The sequence below is a fragment of the Athene cunicularia genome (assembly GCF_003259725.1).
Source record: "Athene cunicularia isolate RWA chromosome 2 unlocalized genomic scaffold, athCun1 chr2_part1, whole genome shotgun sequence".
NCBI classification, from domain to species: domain Eukaryota; kingdom Metazoa; phylum Chordata; class Aves; order Strigiformes; family Strigidae; genus Athene; species Athene cunicularia.
In genome coordinates this window covers 143,911,642-143,932,141 of record NW_020799095.1, presented here as the reverse complement: position 1 = coordinate 143,932,141, position 20,500 = coordinate 143,911,642, and the positions used below count along the sequence as shown (strand labels likewise).

The 20,500-nt window shown below is 40.6% G+C and overlaps 1 protein-coding gene across 4 annotated transcripts in view; it reads left to right on the top strand.

The window, feature by feature from the left end:
• The first annotated feature begins 15,940 nt into the window (after positions 1–15,940).
• Positions 15,941–20,500, top strand: part of FAM49B (family with sequence similarity 49 member B) — a 61,994-nt gene continuing 57,434 nt past the window's right edge. For 2 of the 4 annotated variants that reach the window (XM_026841847.1, XM_026841846.1), the window contains exon 1: positions 15,943–16,074. The gene's annotated coding sequence lies outside the window, so the exon portion shown is untranslated. Of the gene's footprint in view, positions 16,075–20,500 lie in introns of all 4 variants that reach the window. The other 2 variants (XM_026841848.1, XM_026841845.1) reach the window with 2 other exon arrangements.

Below are 20,500 nucleotides of genomic sequence, written 5' to 3'. Positions count from 1 at the left end.
CGGCGCAGCGGGGGCGAAGCGGCGGCCGCTGCCCCCGTCGCCTGGGGAAAGCACGCGAATTGCCAGGGACCTGTCCTGCGCTAGATAACCCTCCCCTGGGTTTCCCCAGCTCCCCGGCGGGGCTCCTTCCCCTCGCCGCGGCGGGTCGGAGGCGGAGGAGCCGGTTTGCTCCCTGGTGCAAGTGCCGGCAACTCCCCTGGCTCGGGTGCCTGGTGGCGGTGCCTGGTGGCTAGTGGCCGTAGCTGGTGGCTAGTGGCCGTGGCTAGTGGCGGCCTGAGGAGCGCGTCCCCTGCCTGGCGTGGCGCAGCCCAGCGCTCCCAGCCCCGGCCGGGGCAGGTGGTGATTCGGGCCGCCGAGAAACGGAGTGACAGTGTTAATGGTTAACCAGGAGGAGAAAACCTCTTGCAGGGGCATCTGCAGCCTTCAGACTGTAGCTAAAACCTGCAGCGAGTTCAGCAGAACAGAGAAATCGTTGCAAATTTGTCATAGGGTGTATCCTGCTGTGGGCAGTAGCTGTGATTCCAGGCAGGGTTAAGGTGCATTCAGAAGCTGTAACAGGAGAGTGTTGTTTCTAACCTACTCATTAAATAGCTGATAAAATCAAATTTTAATTGGATTTTAATTTTCTCCTCTGTGACTCAAAAATAAGGACATGTACAACTCAATTCTATTTTCTTACTTTTTAATCAGGTATTGTATTTTATGTAGTAATAAAATGCAAGAAGTTTCTTCACAGAAACATTTCAGTAACCAAAAGGAATCCAGAGACTGTTATGAAGGTTCTTGAAGGGTTTTTCTTTTCCTGTTCCATTGCATCAGCATCCTCAATCCAAATGTCAGTGACAGTATGACAGCTGTCTTTCTGCTGTAATAGTGGAATCCTACTAACATTTAAAATCTGTCATTCTGAATTTCTGATAATGTAGTATGGAGATGCAAGTGTTGATTAGCATGTCTGTTAATCCTCAAACCGGTAAAACATTTTCTGCTATATCTAATAATGTGTTTTCCCTTATTAGAATTTCAGTTGTTAAAAACTGCAAATTCTGTTTTGCTCAAACTTCCCCCTCCTTGACACAAGAGGGTTTTCTTTCTTTGTGCTCTTGACTTCTTTGGACTTTAATATACCTTTAAGTTAATGACCACTTTTTGTAGTAGGTTGGGGCAGATAGGGACACTGGACAGAAGGCATTTAGTAATTAGCCTTGAGTTTACTTTTGTCAAGGTTGGAATCTGAATCCAAGCTTAGAAGGTTCCACCTGACAAATATCTTCGTTTAGCAAGATGCGTTGTTTTGCAAAACATATCTTCAGTTTTGTGTGGCAAGTTTAGCTGCAAAATCCTAAACAGGAAAAATGAGATACTGCTGTTCCATGAAGTAGGAATGTTGTTTTGTGGTTTTTTTTTGTCTGGTGTACAGATAGTATTCCATTGTTGAAGCAGAAGCTTTCAGCAGAAGAGTAGATAGCTTTTCATCCAAGTCCAACTGTCAGATTTCTTATTGCATATATTAGCTGTTAGAGAGTAGAGACTGTAGATAGAAGTGATCCCAGAATCTGTTTTAAAACATCCCTGTCAAGGAGTACTGTGGTTATATGAAAGTAAAGAAAGAATTTGATTCTGACTGTTATACAACTTCCATTCGTTGTCAGGTGCTCTAGATTTTCTTCAGTTTGCAGTTTAGCTGGGGCTGCCTGAGGTGACAGATTATTGAAGAGATTGTCTTCTGAAATTCTCTGCCTCTTCATATGAAACTTTCCTATGGGAACCTTGCTGACTGTAGAGACATCATGTTAGCCAGATATGTTCTTGCATACATAACTGTCCTGTCCCCTTCTCTGAGTTTTACAGGAGTCTTAATGTCTGGATAAAGATAAAAATAAAACAATTTTTTATTGTGTCTTTCAGTAACTCTATATTTTAGCAGAATAACTAATTTTTAAATTAATTGAATGCAGTAGCTGGAGTAGTTTAGGGGCAGTTATGCAGGATACTTAGTTCAAGGTGTCACCAGACTGCCAACGGTGTGTTTTAGACAGTTGGAATTAATACTGTAAAGAGACAGAAGGGTGGGGAATATTTGTACTGCTAACTACTGAATTATTGAGTAATACAGTAACAGAAATTGGCTCTGTCATTTGGAAAAGCATATGTAGGGGCCGCTTTGGATTTCTGTAGCAGCTTAGACATGGTAAACATAAATGCAGGGTGTTTTTACCTCCCCGTGTATCTAGGAGAATACAGATAGGGGAACAGCCTGCAGTACCCTTTTTGTTTGTTGTTGTTATTGCCTGCCAGCTGGGGGCATACATGGAACTAAGGCATACCCTGTAGTAGAGACAGGCAAAATTAAAGCTTATGTGCAAGAAGTCAGATTTGGGTTTTAAGCAGTCAGGTTTGTGTTTGGGGTTTGTTTGTTGTTTTTTTTTAAGAAATAATGGTGTTTGTGTGAATCAAGATTATCACCTTTGCCTGTCCTTCCTAAAACCTTGTGCTCTCATAATTACACCAAGAGTTTTAGTTATTGATGTAGATGGGCATAAGTTGAGAAGAATGACTTCTGTCTGTTAAGGTAATATTAACTATCCCGAAGTATATTATAAAGCAATTTTATGAGACTTATTGTCAGAATGTTTGAAAATACATCTTCAAAGCTGAAACATTTTGAGTGTTGTCAGATTGGATCTCACGGACTGTCAGCTGTCAAGCAAATGTGCTACAGGCGAGGTATGCAGCCCTAGTGAATGTATGTGCTGAATCCACACAAGGTTTGAATGTCAGTGCCACACTCCTGTGCTTAGTACAAGGATGCAGAGAGTCATCCTGGTCGTCATTTTGGTTCAGCTGAATCCCTCTAAGTTTATCAACATGGCTTCAAAGGTGATGAGAGCGAGGGGATCAGGAATATGAAGTGAGCTGTGTTTGGATTAGAAAGAGTTCAGTTTTGGGGAATGTGAGGCATGGCACTGCTTACTGGCTGTGGCACCTGAAATACCCACATCAGTTAGGCAGGAGATGTATTTCAAGTCGTTCTCCAGCTGTAAGTTTTGAACAGTTGTATGTACCTTCTGACATCTTTTCTATTCCCATTCATTTGTATGTATCGAGCACTTTTAAATAAAGATACTCTTGCATGCCTTGTAACTCTTTTAATATGGACCTATAAACTTAAGTCTATTAATATATTCTTCCTTGTGATTGTGGAAAAATTAACACCTTTACCCAATGTGGAGAAGTTTGCCTTACTTTTATGTGTTTATGAAGACAGGGGCTTATTTTATTGCTTTTAATTTCAGGATCTCTTAAAAATTCACCTCAGTTTTCCCCCTTCTGTGATTCAGGAATGTTCTCTCAAGTGCCACAACTTGGCTGCTGCAGCTGGCAGATTGTTTCAAACTGTATGAAATTTGCTGAGAGTAATAGGCTCTCTTATATAGGCACTGTTTTACATTTGCAATTCCAGTGCTTACTGGAGATAGGTGTATTGCTGTTATATAAACAGCACAGCTTAACAGAAACCAACAATGAACAGTGGGCAGTTTTGGAATTCACTATGTAAAGCTGAAAGTACTTTTAGTTACAGCACTTTCTCCTGTGTTCCCCATCTCCAGTGGTTTTAATTGCGTTCTCCTTTTTCAAAATGTCATTTTGTCTTCTCTGTCATGTGAAAGCCTGATGCACAGATAATACCTTCATGAGTGAAGGAGATAATTAAACTAGTTACAGACAGAGCATTTTGAAAGGGGCAAGTAAAACCTTTCACTCATAATTTGTATTTCCAGGTAGTTCTAAGACAGTTGTAGATATGAAGTAAAGGCTGACAGTGTGCTGCTCAGTGTGTGTATGTGGCTTATGGACTCAACATCTGTTGTTACAACCCTTGTAATCTGGTTATGCTACTGTCTTCATTTACTGTTGCTACTGAATCAGGAGGTGTTGGTGAAACATTTAGTCATTTATTTCTGGTTAACCCTGGAAATGTTAATACTGGCCGTACAATTGATTTGTAAAAGGACATTTGGTACCAGACTCTTACTATTTTTTGAGTGTTCTTTAACACTACTTTCTTAGCACCTAGCAAAAGAATTTTTACATTTCTTGTACCTAGGCAAGTACTGGCTAATTTGTGTGTATTGGGAATGATTAACTAACCTAAAATTCCAGTATTGCATTTGAGGAATGATGTATGACTGATCAAACCCAGCATTTTTTTCTACTACATGAAGTCGTTGTGGACTGTAGGAAAAGGAGATTAAATATCTCTGAAGCAAAGAGATTGTACTTATGTATGATCTATAAGTATGTAACACTAGTTTCCTCTAATACTGTTTGTATGGGAGGCTTTATTTTTATCCTTCTGTTCAATGGAAATGCTCTATGGTTTGTGGTCTTGTTTACTAAGTATTTGGCTGTTTCTCTGGTTTATATCTATGGCACTTGGGATTCCCAGGTGGTCCCTGTGCAAATAGTATAATTGGGTCTGGGACAGTTTAGCTTGTGAGTGCATTCAATTTGGTGTGGCTGTAGCTTCAAAAATAGCATGGCTTGCAAAACAGGCCTTCTGTCTGCCACCCACACCAAAACCTAAAGCTTGATCCTGTAGGCAAGTTAATATGTTTGTCTGGAAGGCTGATTATCATCAGCAAATGCTTTACCTGAATTGGTGACCACCAGGCAAAAAAAAAAAGTTTTGTATCTGTAATCACTTTATATATAAGAAAGTGCAGCAGAGCGCTGTCCTAGATACATTTTTAAAAGCACTTTTTTCTTCAGACTGCAGGGCTTAACTGTTCCCTGGTAGCAGGAGGTTGTTCTGTGAGTGAATTCTGTTTAACTGGCATAGTTCAAAAGAATCAAATTCAGCCACGAGGCAATTCTGGTTCTCCTTCAGTACTAGATTATTAAATTAAATGGAGTGTTAGCGTGAGTAACTTTTTTTGCTGTACTGTACAAGGTAATAGATGAGTTCCAAGAAGCCCTGGTTGTAAATTAGCTGACTGGAAAGCCCTGTTTCTGTGACTGGTGGCTCTAGCAGTTGTCTAACTTCAAAAGTTAAATCTAATTGTATATGCTTCCAGTCAGGTGTGGCACTGGATGGTGGCTGGTTCTTCATTTTAGTGTAGCAGTCTTGAGGGTAACATCTTCACAAGGAAAGGAAATTCTTGTCTTTGTGTTGGACAATAAAGGGGTTTGTTTTGGCTTCTGATGTACAAATCAGTTTGACCTTTATACTGGAAAAAAAAATATTTCTGAATTCTAGCATTGCTAGTCTGGGAAAAAAAAAAGCTGTAAGAATTAATAAGAAGTATATTCACAGCTCTTACGTTTTTTAAAACCTAAGCCTTCTCGTTTAGTGTCCCTGAAAGGGCAGCTTGTCAGGCAAAGTATATTCTGGGCATGAAAAGCCAGTTAATTTCTTTTTGTTATATTTGCACCTTTTGTGTGCTGAGACATACAGTTATTTGAAACTGTTCCTTCTTAATGTGGAAGTGAAATATGTAACCAATAGACTTCATGAGGCTTCACCTCAAAATTGCTGACCTTTTGTATAAATGAAGATCATACAGACAAGGCAGAGCGTTATGTAAGGATAGCTTATGGGTAATAGTTAATTGATTTAGAGTTTAGATTTCCTGCTTGGGTATAGAAGTCTTATGTGGGGAAATGTGGATTTGTCAGCTGAACAGGCAATTGAATTGTGATGATAGTTTTAAAATTTTTTTGCTCTGGGTACTTCTTGTGAAAGATTACTTGCTGCTTCTTTCCACGTGCAACTGGCTAAAGTCATATTCTCCCAAATGCTAAACTAATACTTTAAATGCTTTAACTGTTCTTACCTTTGCATCTCAGAGTTCAGAGCTGAATTAATTTCTTAGCAGCAGTAACAGGACCTAGTTGATATCTCCTAGCTTGAATTTTAGAGAATGATCTTACAAGAGCTTTCAACTAGCCTAACAAAACCCAAGTTCTTTTCTTGTATTTTCTGAAGTTTCTAGTTTTAGCAATATTCAGAATTGTTATAGAGAATCTTATGTATTTTTCTGTAACTATGGCTTCTTAATAAACATGGAGTAGAACAGTGTCCCGGTGGGGAACTTACTAGACTTTACTGCCAGTCCCATCTACAGTAAACGGCGCTATCGGAGACTATTGATTAAGACCTAATACTTCGAGCAAATAATGTTATATAATGTTGATGTTAATATTGTGTCAGGTTTTTAAAGGAATTTCAGTCAAACTACTTCAGTAGCTGCCAAAAGTGAGGCTTGGGAACAGATGTTGTAACTGTAGTCTTAAAATTTTTTGACAGCTCTTCAAATAGCTGTAGTGAGTCTCAGCTTTATAGTGGAGTGTTTTTGCAGGGCTTATGCCTCTCGCTTTGCTTCTCTCCCTGTCCCTAGTCCAGAATGGGCCTCAATTTGACCCCATTACAGTCCTGTGAAAACTCATGCTCTAATAAACATGTATCCAGCCAGGCAGCATGGGAGAGGAAACAGGTTTGGATGGAGATGACAGCTGAGGTGAGGAATGGTGGCAGTTAACTAGGAGGAGGAGCACCTTACTTTGAGCTGAAAGCAGGGAAGAATATTAATTAGAATCTGTGACTGAGTTGGAGACAAGTTGTTCAAAAACTAGCAGAGAGGTTGGGTTGGGAGCTTATTGGTTGTGTGGAGAGTATCAGTCATGTACCGAGGGAGTGTGTGGGAATGATGCTGCCTGTCACCCAGCATGGGGGGGGGGCATCAAAGGAAATGGGGACTTGCTGGACAAAGAAAATATGGGAGAGAGCTGTTGGAGAGAAGCCTGGGCAGGAGAAGTAGGAGTAGAAGCTGTGATTTTGTAAAGGATGCAGATAGCTCTGTTGTACAAGGAACTTGGGATGATAAAAGTGGAGTCAGAAAAACTACAAGGAAGGTACTACAGTGGAATAAAACATACAGAGTTTTGTCCATTGCCATTAGTAGCCATCATGTCTTCACTGCTTTAGCTTAGTATGTATCTCTAAGTGGTAGAAATTGCTGTCATGAGCAAATGGTTCTGATTCTGATGATGTGCCATGTAGCTACAAGAATGAATTGTCCAGACTCATCTTCTGCTTAAGAGTTTATACTCGATCTTTTCTCTTAGACTGCAAAGTAGTGCTTAAAAATAAACTGCAGAAAGCAGGCAGCCTTGCATACATAATTGTATGCCACTTCTTCCATTAGGACCCTTGCTTTATTTCCAGGATGAAGTGACTGGTGCTAGTCTAGTGGACAAGTGCTCAATAGTTTGTCTTCGTTGCTTAATACTTTACTGTGCTTTTGCTAGATTGCTTCAGGGATGCACTTAATTTCCTCTTGGATAGTCTGGTACTGCTTTCTGTACAGTTACTTATTATCAGAATGGTCTAGTGACATGAGGAAGTGGTTTGCTTCCTATTTTACACATGAGGAGCAAAGGCACGAAGAACAGAAGTTCAGCTAGTTTTGCATGGTTAGAAATGACTGGAACCTGAGTCTTTTTAGACTAGTTTACATATTGCAGCCACATCCCCATCAAACTTGCTGCTTTTCTCTTGCTATGATTCCATTTTAAAACTGTATTCTAACTTCACGTTTTTTTCTTGTGTTGGTTTATAGTCTCTTTGGACGTGTATCTGCCATAACCAAATGGGAGAAGGAGGCAGCGCTCAAGGTTGTTCTGTTGATCACAGCAGCAGAACATGGCCATTTCATTTTGTCAAAAAGGCAGAGTTATTTCTAGTTTCTTCTTATGTAAACATGTTGCTTGTTCAGAGAAATGAACAGGGATTAATTCTGGAATTGTGTGACTCTCAACAACTCATACTCTGGTATTAGTAACTCCCACAAACTTTTGGGATTGATGCATATTGATGTGTTCCTTAGCTGTACTGTGTTCACGCAGCTTTGGGGCTAAACTGCCACGTGTTGTAAAAAGACACCTATTTTTAGTGTTTAAATGTTATGGAAAAGTCAAAGTGGTGGTGCAGCTTTATTAACAGAATTGTGGGCAATGAATTCCTTTCTCTTTTGTGGTGAAAGAAGGAGGAATGAGCTGATTTTTATTTTTCAGATGGGACTCTGAATCATCCCTATTGCTCTGCTTAGCTGTTTAATGTAACAGATAGCTCTGTCCTACTCTAGCCACTGGAAGGAGGAACTGTAAGCTCTTTCTGTTTTGTAGAGCCTTGTGGCTTCTCAAGTTTCTCTTTAGAAGAGAAACTGTATCAACCAATGTAAGCAGTAAAAAGCTGCTGGTTTTCTCTCATTAGAAGGAAAGGTAAAAAGTTTTTGCTACCCTGTCAGTTTTTTTGAGAGTTCTGTTGGTATTTTGTTTTATTCCTCTTACTAGCTTATCTCTCTTTTTTTTTTTTTTTTTTTTTTTTTTTTTTTTTTTTTTAAGAGAAACACTATGAATGTGGCTTATGCTGGTTAAGAAACTCTATAGTATTAAAAAAAAAAAAGTGTTTACTCCTGGGTAAAGAAAAGAACAGCAGCCTCTGCTGATGGAGCTGTGGTTTTTTTGCCTTTTCTTGCCAGACCTACTGTGTTGGCTTATGTTCAGTTAATATTTGGCTGATCAGCGTTGCAGCTAGCAGGATGAGGAACACTTTTGCTGTAGCTTAAATTTGGTGGAAACTTGCTTTCTCTTGAAAGCTTTGCATTCATTGGTAGCAAATCTCTTTTCAGGTCTTAAGGTAGAAATTTTTCTCCCCTGTTAGGGAGGGAAATGATCACAGGAGTTCTTTTGGTCTGAAACTGTACTTTGTGTTTCTTGGAAGCACAGCTGGCTTTTGATGTGATGTTGAGTATGTGACAAATATTAGTGTTCAAACTTGAGATACTTCCATGTGGAAAAGGACACATAAAGTTTTTAAACGATGAGAGCCTCAGTTGCTGTTTTCTGGCCTTATGTAGGCTTGTTGTGTGTTTAGTTATGTGATCTCTCAGCTCTGCTCACCTTTACTTTTGAGTAGATTTATGCAATTTAAGTATCTTCAGTTCAAGTAAGAATTGTAGTGATGCTTTATAAAACAACATGAAGTGCAGCATGCTGAAGCATAGCTACATGAAGGTGAGTCAGGAGGGAGCAGCACTAAAAAAGAAAAGGAAGTACAGTCATAGTAAAACTTTAAGAAAAGAAAAAAAAAAAAAACAAAACCAACCCAACAAACCAGCAACCATCTGTGTCCAGAGGATGGAAACGCAATAAGGTGATATAGTTCATATCGTATAGTTAATATCTGTGTGTATAGATTTTTATATGCGTGTGTGTAAGTATCTGTAAATACACATGCACCCACATACTTACACGGGTGTCCACGCACTGTTCAGTATAGTTAGTGATGTTGTATCTCAATATAACACTCAGCTAGGGCAGTTTGTATTCCAAGCAAATTTGAGCTGATGCAGAACCCACGTGCATTTTTAGGAAACTAATATTTTTAATTGCTGGCCAAAATACCTAAGTGATTTTCAAGCCTCTATTTTGGTGTACCAGTGATACAGGCTTTGCTTATGCTCTTGGTCCATCTGTTGAGGGCAGATCCTCTCTGCCAGGGGACAAGCATGCATGCACCCACTCATCAGGGCACACTATGTGCTGCTGACAGTTGTCAGGAAATAAAAAATATTGAGTACAATATAGTTCAATTTTCACACTGTGTTGGCTTTACAGTACTGCCAGAATGATTCAGTGCTGCTTCATTTTGTGTTGTTGATATATGCAATAGCTTCAGAAAAAGAACTAAAAATCACTTGCTAACTTCAAGTAATTTGTGTTTAGCTTCCAGAGTTATATAGCTTTAACTTCCTCAGAGAACATGTCTTCTTTGGTCTTAGTATTTTTGCATGTTAAAAAAATAATAGCCAAATGCTTTCTTTGAAATGAAAAGCACAATTGTTGCACTTAGAGTTGTTCTGTTTCCTGGTTCTGAATCAGAGAGTATTAGAAAAAAACAACTAAATGTATTTACTTTAGTCCTGGTAAAATGCTGTTCTTGGCAAAAGGATTGGGTGTTTCATTTTATCATGTGTTGCAAACGAGCACAGATTTGATTTAACAGATCAAGATATTTCTTAATAACATAAACATGAGAAAAATAAGCTGTTTTATGTGGGTACTTAAGTGTATTTTTTTTCAAGGACAGTGTTCAATCTTAATTTGAGCTATCATTACAAATCGTTTTTGGAAGTTCAGAGAAAGAAAAATAAAAAAATTAAGACCGTGAGTGAAAGCCTTGTTAGCTATGTCTGAATAGTCATCTTAGTATTTTATAAATACCCTAATTCTTTAAAGTACTTGTGCTGTTGTGTAGTTTTTTTGTTTGATTTAAAGCTGGTTTAGTTCAGGTATTCTTTTTTTTCCCCTGGCTTTGGGAGGTCCCAGAGTACAGATTTCTACACTTCATCTGCTGCCCTTCACTGAAGGAGGGCACCTCATTAAAGTGTTTCTTTTTTTTTCTCTTATCAACCAGTTATTGTGTGTAACATCATCTCTTCCTTACTACTGTCAGCTGTGCTCCGCTTTGTAAATTGCTGAGACTGCTATTACAGGATAGGCTTGTAACGGAAACAAGAAGGCTGTGTCCTGCCTGTGAATGCTGTAACAGAAGTAACTGGAAGGTAGGGTTCATGCTCGCGTTTTATGTCTGATCAGACAGTTTCACTCTTACTGCTCTGTCTTTCTAATCCTCTTTTATTTGGCATTTATGTAGAAAGCTCTTTTTACTCATACTTCAGGAAATATCTGACATAGGTAAAATTTTTTGTGTTTTCTTTTGCTTTTACCAACCATACTTTTCTCTGCTTTATTCTCCCCCGAATACTTGTGAAAACAAAATGTTTAGAGTAACTGCTACTAGTAGCATCTAATTCAGTAGTACAACAGCTGTGGCCGTTGTCCTAGGGCTTCTTTCATTTAGCATCATTAATAATTTTAATCATCTCTACAAAATTGAGGCTAGAACCTCCTGAAAAGGAAATTGTTTAAATTTTGTCTCTGAACTTTCCTTTTTTCTTTTTTTCCTTCCCCACCCCTCCTTCTGACTGAGCAGGTTCAGGGATCCCAGAAGTGTGCTCGTTAGGGTCTGGTTTGCAGCTCTGAATGTGTGGCCAGTCGGGCCAGAAGTCCAGTCAGGTTTCATTTGACCTGTGCTTCGGAACTGGGGATGGCATGTTAAAAAGGACATGGCTTTCCACACCACCACCCCCAACCTCCCCGGCCTTTACACTGTCATTTTCAGGGTTTCTCAGTACTTATAATTGAGGCAGACCATGTGCCTGTAGTAGTTTGGTTTTGTGACAAATACATCTTTGGGTTCAAGTTAGTTTACGGTGCAGAAGCAAACCCTTGTAATTTGTGAAGAGGTGTGAGCACTACTCATCCTTTCAAAACAGTGCTTCCAGAAAAAAAGGATAAAATTCTCACTTTTGCAGTGAAACTGATCTTCAAGGTCAATATTTCAAGCTTTTCTAGTATTATTTGAGCAGAGGTAGTAAATTGAGTGTTCCTGTTTTTTTCATTAAGTAGGATGAGTAGTGTTTATCGTAGGCTGCAGATAATACCTGTTGAAAGATGCAACTCTCATTTATCGGTGTCTGTTATTGCCTGAGACTTTATAATGGCATACATTTCTAGTTATACGATTCTGAAAATCTGGCTAGGCTTTTATAGTTTGTCTTGAACAAGTTTGAAAAAGGTGATCTTCTCTTCTTAGAGAGGTGGAGTCATCCCTGTCCCTGTCTGTCTCCCCTGTGTCATCTGTTCCCCCCTGCTTCCTGTTTTGTAGGTTAATTATGTAAAGAAAACCTTTTGGGGAAGCTTGCCTCTGATACAGGAGCCATGTCCTGGGCCTGAAAACTTATTGATTAGTTCCTCCTTTGCTGTAGCACCTGTGCCAAATATTTCACTCTACCTTGGAAAATAGTACTGATGATTTAATCCTTAGAGAGAAATAGTGTGATCGTGGTTTTTAAATATGTTGCATTGTTGTTTTAATACCTAGCTAGACTTCAAATAAATTATTTTAGAAAATATTTCTGAAAGCTACAGCCCTGGAACTGTCCCATACTCAGTGAGACTTGCACCTTTTACAATTGACTTAAATGTATTAGTTTTATCTAAACCTATGTTTACAGAAAACTACAGTAGATACCAAGATTGAAAAAGTATATCGGGACCTTTAGCCTATCTGGAGCAGAAAGATGGAAATGTGTTGTCTAGTCTATTTGCCTGATAACAGGGAATCAATTCTGTCTGCTTATATTTATAAGAAAATTATTACATTTGCATTTGTCTCATTGCCCAGCTTCTGATTCATTGAAAGGCATGGATAGTAATGCATAATCTAATGTGTAATACATATAAACATGCTATTTATAATATATCAATATAAATATATATATTTAAACAAACGATATTAAATACTATGTGATATGTGAGTAATTGTTTGTTTCACAATCTAATAGAGTATGCAGTTGAAAGTTGTACTGACAAAAACAATTGCACCAGCAGATCTGGGATGTTGTTTCATTGTTGTTTCCTTGTCTTTGTTGACTGATTTGCTCTAATCCCAATTGGTTAATTGTTCTGATCATACAAGTGTGTATACAAGATTTTAAGAGGTCTATCCACTTCACTATGATGAAATGAACTGTACTAGTACGCTGCATAAATAGAAGTAGCTATCTAAAGCTTGAACTTACTTGTTTTAAGCTAACTGTTATGCTTGCCCTGGCCTGGTGCTGGTTGGGCTGTGCAAAACAGACTTGGAAAACTGGTCCAGGTTTCAAACAAATAACTTGTGGAGTTTTAACCAGGAAATGTACCCATGTTAAGCCAATGGTGTTAATGTTGGTACAATAGAGGAAATAAAGCAAGAATTGTTTCTTTTGCTGGCACTCATGGCTTAAAATGTAATAGGATAAAAGCTTTGCTTATTTAAAGTTCTGGAGAGACCAAAGGAAACAAATACAGATCTTAATTTTATACTGAACTTGCTCTTTAGAAAGGCATTGTCTTTAAAGTTGAACTTTCTAGTTTCTTCCCTCCCATACCTGAGGTTGCTTGGGGTTTTTTCATACAGTAATTTCAAGGAATTTGTTTGTGCTAATTCTCTCCTCAGAAATGTTAAAGCCTTTCATTTATCTTTGAAATCCTTTGACAAAGTTCTGTGGCTGTGAAGAGCAGCAGATCCTGCTTCTAACAGGAAAGAAGGTGTGCAGTTCTCTTGCCTGTGTCACTGCAGAAAATGAGCCAAAGAATTGAACTGTGGCCTGTGTCAGTGCTGTATGTTCTCTCGAATGCGAGGCTTCTCAATTAAAGTGTTTTTTTTCTTCTAACTTGGTTTGTTAGCTTTCTAAAAGGAGATGTAAGGATGTGACTCAACCTTGCAGAAGGAAGGAAACATGAAATGTAGGCTGTTCTCCTGTTCTGAACTCACAGCAAACCTTTGCAGAGGGCTCAGTATTGTTGCTAAATAAATGTAGAACCACTCTACTGTGCATAGAGAATAGGGAAGGCATAGCTAGGTGTAAGTGTTCTTGGCTCTATGAAAAAGACATTGTGGTTAATAATATCTTGCACGTAAGTAAAACAAAAAAGCAACCTACCCCCTAATTTAAATAATTTCAAACAAGTGTGAAGTCCCATTCTTCCTCTTGCCTTTTCTTAGAATGTGGGAACAAAACTCTCTGTATCCTTCTTGGTATGAGATGGGAGTTTGGTGGATTCAGGTTTGCTGATGCTGGTGCGTACACAAGTGAAGTAGGAACAGGAGGACAATAAGACTTGTATTTCTCCATTTTTATAGATACTTGAATCATTTTGTCACTTATAAGTCTGAATATGTTGATTCCTATCATATGTACAAATTTAGAAGTGGAGGAGTGAGTATCAATATTAAACTTACTGGTTTATGGTAGACTTTTTTGTCTAAAAATACTGTGCTAGCTAAAGAATAGAAGATGCAGCAATCAAACATTTTTCTTTCCATTTATTATACAGTTAGTGCTGAATGGGCTTTCCATAGTCATGGAATGACACCACCTTCATGGTAATACTCTAAGGGTGTTGGGTTTTTTCCCCCCGATGTGGGGTATGGACAGTGCACTGAAGTACAGTTTCATAATAAGTAAAAAAACCCAACAAACCTAGATACCAAACCCAACACCCACCCTGCAGATCACAACTGGTGATCCCTCTGAGCCAGGGGAGAGGCTTGCACAATGTTCTCCTGGCATTTATTGCAGCTAAGGAGTGTGGAAATTCCCAGTACTTTGGGAGTAGGAACAAAAGGTTGTGATGTGATTGATGCCCGATCCAGGACTTTTGCACTATATGCTTACTTTTGATCTGTTGTGCTGCTTGATAAATCTACAATTTGAGTCATAGGGCAAGTGAAGAAAGGTACACCTTCAGGAAAGCAGAGGTGGGAGGAGAACAGGTGGCAGAAGATGGACTTTGTTGAAGGTGCAGCACTGTTGGCTCGGTATCAGATTAATGATCTGTTCAGATGCCACTCTCAAAGAGTATAGTTATCCAGGGCACTGAACGTTAACAAGAGATTAAAGAAAACCCATGAAACTTCTGAACAGCTTTGCTCTAATAAAGGCTGAGGAGTTAAAACCAGTCAAACAAAAACTCACTATATCACCATTGCTGCCTTCTGCTTGTTTGCAGAGCTTGAGTCTGCGTGGATTTCAGAAATGGTTGACCTAGTTTCTTGGCTAGTAAATTAATATACATACCTGCTTTCTGTAAAATCTGATAATAGACCAAACTAATGTTTGAGGTGATTGAAAATCTTGGAGTATAAAGATAGGATGCTAACTTAAAACATCTTATGCCTTGATTTTAAGAAATTGAGAGGCAATGTGATAAATGTATATGAAATAAATATTATAGCACAAGCTGATGAAGAATGAGGAGCTTTTCTTCCTGGCACCTGAAGTTGGCATCCAGTTATCAGGCAGTAAGTGTAAAATAAATCTCATCCCCCCACCCCCCCAGTATCTAATTGGACTGCAGTGTTTGCTTTCAGTATTGGTTGAAGAGGCTGAAGATGTACATAGGTATCAAATAAGCAGATAAAACTTCTAGTTCAGGTATTCTTTGCACTACCTTTGAAGTGGTTCTGAGGATACTTCCCTAAATACCTGCTGTTGGACTAGGCGAGCATTAGGTGTAAATAATTTTGGTTGTCATTCCTTGCCAAAAAACACCCATCTACATTCAGTAAGTCTGAGTGGAAAGGGTAATAGTCTGTGTTCAGTGTCAAGATCCTGTAATTTTTAAGGAGAAGGTTCAAGGCTTTTGTGTGTCCTTGGATTTTAGCAAGTATAAAGACAAAAAATATTCTAGGGAAAAAAAGGCTTCTGTTACAAAGAGGATGTTTGCTTTAAGTAACACTTGAGTTTATAACTTCTGTAAAAATAGGAAGGAACATGTGTGTACTTATTCTTGTATCAGTGCTGAAAATCAATGTATTTAAAGTTAGTCGTAGTGCTGGCTGTGATATTGATTGAGATTTTTTTGGCACCAAGAAATAGAGGGTGAGGGAAGCTAGTCTCTGTATCTTGATACAGGCCATTAGATATGAAACCCCGTACCTTGAGAGGTGCTTCTCAAGTAGACCTAAACCAGGATCTAATGTCCTTCCTATGCTAGTTTTTGTTATTAAAGATGCGGAATGATTATTCATATATCATTCTTCTGTGTGGAAGGTGACTTTGTAAAGCTGCTGATGTGTGCTCTTAATCAACCTCCTCCATCATTTGCATGCTTGCATCAGTCTACTAGTTAACATCTCTTGCTCTGCAAATCCAAATTTTACTGAGTTAAGCTTCAGTCTCTTCTACTCTGTGCAGCAGGAGGAACAGGTTAACCTGCTGAATGGAAAAGCAGCAAGTTCTTTTGTTTGTGTGAAGCTAACAGTGCTAAAAGAGGAGGAGAGAAGGGCAGGAAGAATATGCTTACTAATTAATAGCTACTGTAGTTCTCAGAGCTGCACTTAATGTTATTCAATGTTACAGTCTTGTTTCATATGGAATTGTACAATTCTGCATAAAGGTAATGCTATACTTACTGTGTGGTATTGTACTTACTGTGCCAGTATTGTTTTTCTTCCATTTATGAGAATGCTGTAAAAACTGGGTTTTTGATACTGGTCTGCATGAAAATGAACTTGATGGGTTTTGCTGCTTGCAAGTGCGGTTTTTCTGCTATCAGGTGTGACTCAGGTTGGTTTTTAGTTATAGCGATTCCTGTTTGTATTGAAATATTGTGTAAACTGACTTTTTGTAGCTATTTTGGTGGCATGACTTTTTCCTGGCGTTAATAGCCAATGTGTAGATTAGCATGCTACATGAAAAAACAAGAGCAAAGGTGTCATTAAAGCTATTGTTACACCGCCACCACCCCACCCCCTGCTCCCATCTTCATGTCATACCAGCTGTGGGTTTAATCACACCCTAATGCTGACTGTGAGAGCCTGTACTTGCTGGGTGGGTTTGGAAAGGTGTTTTTTTTCTGGTTTTCCCCTGCTTTTTTCTGGCCTGTCAGACAGGGGCAGTGGCAGGTCCATCCCAGCATCCCACCATGGCTCCTAGGGCCCCATCCCAATGGTGCTGAATTGCTGTAGGCTCAGGACTGCATTGGAGGTCTCAAGGATGCTGTAATTGGGGGTGGGCAGCTCTGTGGACAGTGAGAACAAGCTGGTGTCACTGTGGAGGATGGCTCTGCCGGAGCTCAAAGAAGCAGCCACGTGGAGCCATCTGCAGCCCTGTGTGAGTGAGAGGGAACCGTGCTGGGCCGGGAGGACCAGGGGCACCAGCCGAGCCAACCCCTATCACCAGTGTCCCCCGGCTCTGCGCCAGGCATGTGGGGAGCTTGTGGCTGGAGCCCTTCCTATGGGGTGAGCTGCTGTGCCAGTGGGACCGGTTTGCAGACTGGGGAGGAGACTCACTTATAGAAGGTGCAACAGGAGAGATGGGCTCAGGTATTTTTGGAAATTCTCTGTAAATTCTGTTTACTGGGTGTGCATCACCCAGGTGAGGGCAGGGACCCTCGCAGAGGATTGCTGAACCCTCGTACCAAAAATGCTTGGAGGATCAGGGGTGCTGGGGATGCTGAAGGTGTCTGGTGTGCCATACCTGCTGGGGATTCCCACAGTGCCAACCCTGCCAGGGGTGCCCAGGCTGTAGGCAACGCCTGCCCTGCCCAGACACTCAGCACAGGTTTGCTGGGCCTGAAAAGAGACACAGGAGTGATCACCACTGGTCACATCTGCTCTTGCCCCCAAGAGTGTTCCCAGGCTGCAGGGGTTGTGGTTGGTCCCTGCCTCAGGGTAGACAGTTTCGGGATAGACAAAAGGCTGAAGCAGCCAGGGCATTGGGGGGCCTGGGGGCTGCGCAGTGGGAGCCAAAGTGCTGGCAGCACCACAGTCCTTTATGGCTGTTGACTGCTAAGGACTCTCTGGAGTTCCTGGCTCTGGCCTTCTGTTTGGGGGTCTCCCAGGAGGGAATGTGGGGGCTCCCCATGTTCCACCCTGCAGCCAACAATCACCTTAGCAGCTCATGGGAAGGGAAAGGGTTAAGGTGTGCTGGGGTGCTCCCTGTACCTACAAGGAACTATTGGGAACTGTGGTTTTAAATGCCTTTGGCCGGAAGACTTGGTCAGCTCCCAGAGCTGTGACACTGTTGGTGGTAGTGAGACTTGGAATGAGTCCCACGACCACCACAGTGCTGGGATGGGAAGTTGTAGGCTGTTCAGGAGGGATAGGCAGGGCAGGCAAGGTGGAGGTGTTGCACTCTATGTAAGGGAGAGGTTGGATTGTACAGCCCTTACACTCAGCGATGATGTGGTTTAGAGACTCTGGATGAGGATTAAGGGGATGGAAAACAAAGGAGATGCTGTATTGGCCAGCCAGGATGCTAGCACCGAGGAGTTATTCTGTAGGCAGTGAGGAGGACTCTGTGGAACAGTAGTCCTTGTCCTTATGGGAGATTTCAACTTCCCAGACATCAACTGGGAATATCATACTCCTGTGACAAGCAGGTTGGGGAAACGCTTGAAGTTCATGGAAGATAATTTCTTGTCACAAGTACTCAGTGAGCCAGTGAGGAAAGATGCCCTCCTAGGCTTGCTGTTTGTGAATGGAGGATGCCAAAGTCCCCCACAACATCCTTCTCTCTAAATTAGGGAGCTATGGATTTGATGGCTGCACTATTCAGTGAATAAGGAATTTCCTGGGGTAGTGGTCAATGACTCAATGTCCAGATGGAGATTAGTGATGAGTGGTGTCCCTCAGGGTCTGTACTGGGACCAGTACTGTTCAGTATCCAGCAGCAATGGGATTGAGTGCACTGTCAGCAGATTTGCAGACAACACCAAGCAGAGTGGTGCAGTTGACACACCTGAGGGATGATGCCATTATGTGAATCTCATGAGATTCAACAGGGCCAAATGCAAGGTCCTGAATGTGGGTTGGGACAACCCCCAGTATAAATACAGGCTGGGGGATGAAGGGATTGAGAGCAGCCCTATGGAGAAGGACTTGGGGGTACTGGTGGATGAGAAGCTGGAAATGACCCAGCAATGTGCAATCGCAGCCCTGAAAGCCAACCATATCCTGGGCTGCATCACAAGAAATGTGGCCAGCAGGTCGAGGGAGGGGATTCTCCCCCTCTACTCTGCTCTGGTTAGCCCCCACCTGCAGTGCTGTGTCCAGCTCTGGAGTCAGCACAGGAAAGACATGGCCCTGTTGGTGCGAGTTTAGAGGAGTGCCAGATCTTTATGGCCCTTGTCAGAAGGCTGGAGCACCTCCCCGGTGAGGACAGGCTGAGAGACTTGGGGTTGTTCAGCCTGGAGAAGAGAAGGCTCTGGGGAGACCTTACTGCAGCCTTTCAATCCTTAAAGGGGGCTTATAAGAAAGATGGGGACAGACATTTTAGAAGGCCCTGTTGTGATAGGGCAAGGAACAGTGATTTTAAACTAAAAGGGTAGTTTGGACTCCATATAAGGAAAAAGAAATTACAGCATGGGTGGTGAAACACTCCAGCAAGTTGTCCAGAGAGATGGTAGATGCCTCATCCCTGGAAACATCCAAGGTCAGGTTGGACAGGGCTCTGAGCAACCTGATCTAGTTGAAGATGTCTCTGTTCATTGCAGGGGGTTGGACATTGGAGTAGTTCACCTTTAAAGGTCCTTTCCAGCCCAGACTATTCTGTGATTCCCAGCAATAAGTGATGTGCTGGGAAAACCTGTTTTCAGATGTTTCTCTGGTGATTTGTGTTGGCTTTGTGTTAGACATTCATGGTCTGAATTGCATGTTTTCATCTTCCTCTGTTAAGGATGAGTAGTTCATCAGAATTGAAAGAACAGCTTACATCAGGTTAATTTTTGGATTTAAAAGTGTTTTAATCACTTAGGCAGCTTTTAGCCTCCTTTAGTGTCAGTGAAGAAGGAAAGTTTCACAAACACATAGTTGAACCCCCTCAAACAGGAAGATTGAATTGAACTCTTTTCCTGGCAAAAAACTGTGAACAATTTGTCCTAATCTGAAGGCCTTCAAAAGGCAGTCAGTAACATGCTGTTGAGGAAAGCTAGAATTTAACTTGCCCTCTGATACTAATTATGCTTGTTATTTTCTTGTGACACTGCTGCTCATGAAAGTAGCCTGGGAAATTGTAGGCATACAGAGTGCTGGCAGTTAGTGGAATATCCTGAAGATCCAAGATCTTGCTGATTTACGTTTCATGTTAAAAACAGGCCCTACCAAGAATTTAAACAGCACATTTTTTCAGGTTCAGATTTGCTTCAAACTAATGTTGTACTTGTGATCCTTTCAGAAATCTGTTCCAAATGTGACTTGTGGTCATTATTTAAGACCTAGTTTACTAACCCGTTGTCTCAAAGCAAACTTGAGACAAGTACTAGCCTCCTAGGCAGTTATGACAAACTGTTTTGTTCAAAGATAATTGGGAGCCTTATCTCAGTTGTGGCTTTATATTTATGAAGAAAACCAAACCAAAACTCTAGCTTAGTGTAAAACTGATGTAAATTGTGTATTTAACTGAAATAGCAATTTGGCAAAAGAAGTATTTGTTAGTGATTTTTTTTTTTTTTTTTTTACAACTTAAAAGAATTTTGCTTGCTGAGCAGCAGCTTTTTGTGCACGTGTGTAAAGATGAGAAGGAAATGATTACTGTTCCAAATGTACGGTGGATTATTGTGCTAGCTACTGTTAAAATAACTGGCATAGTGCTATAAATGCTGTCTGGGGAAATGAAAGAAAAATTGACATATTCCAGCAGATTCTTTTTGCTTTTATCTCTGTATACAAAGGTTTGGGGTTTTTTTTCTTCTTTATATCTGGGTATTCATTAAGCAACACTTGACTAGATCTGTCTTGAGATGGCTACATTGAAAACTGTCTCATGAGAGTGGACCGTATATTTCTTCCCATGATAGCTGGATGTTAGGTAGAAGGCTCAGC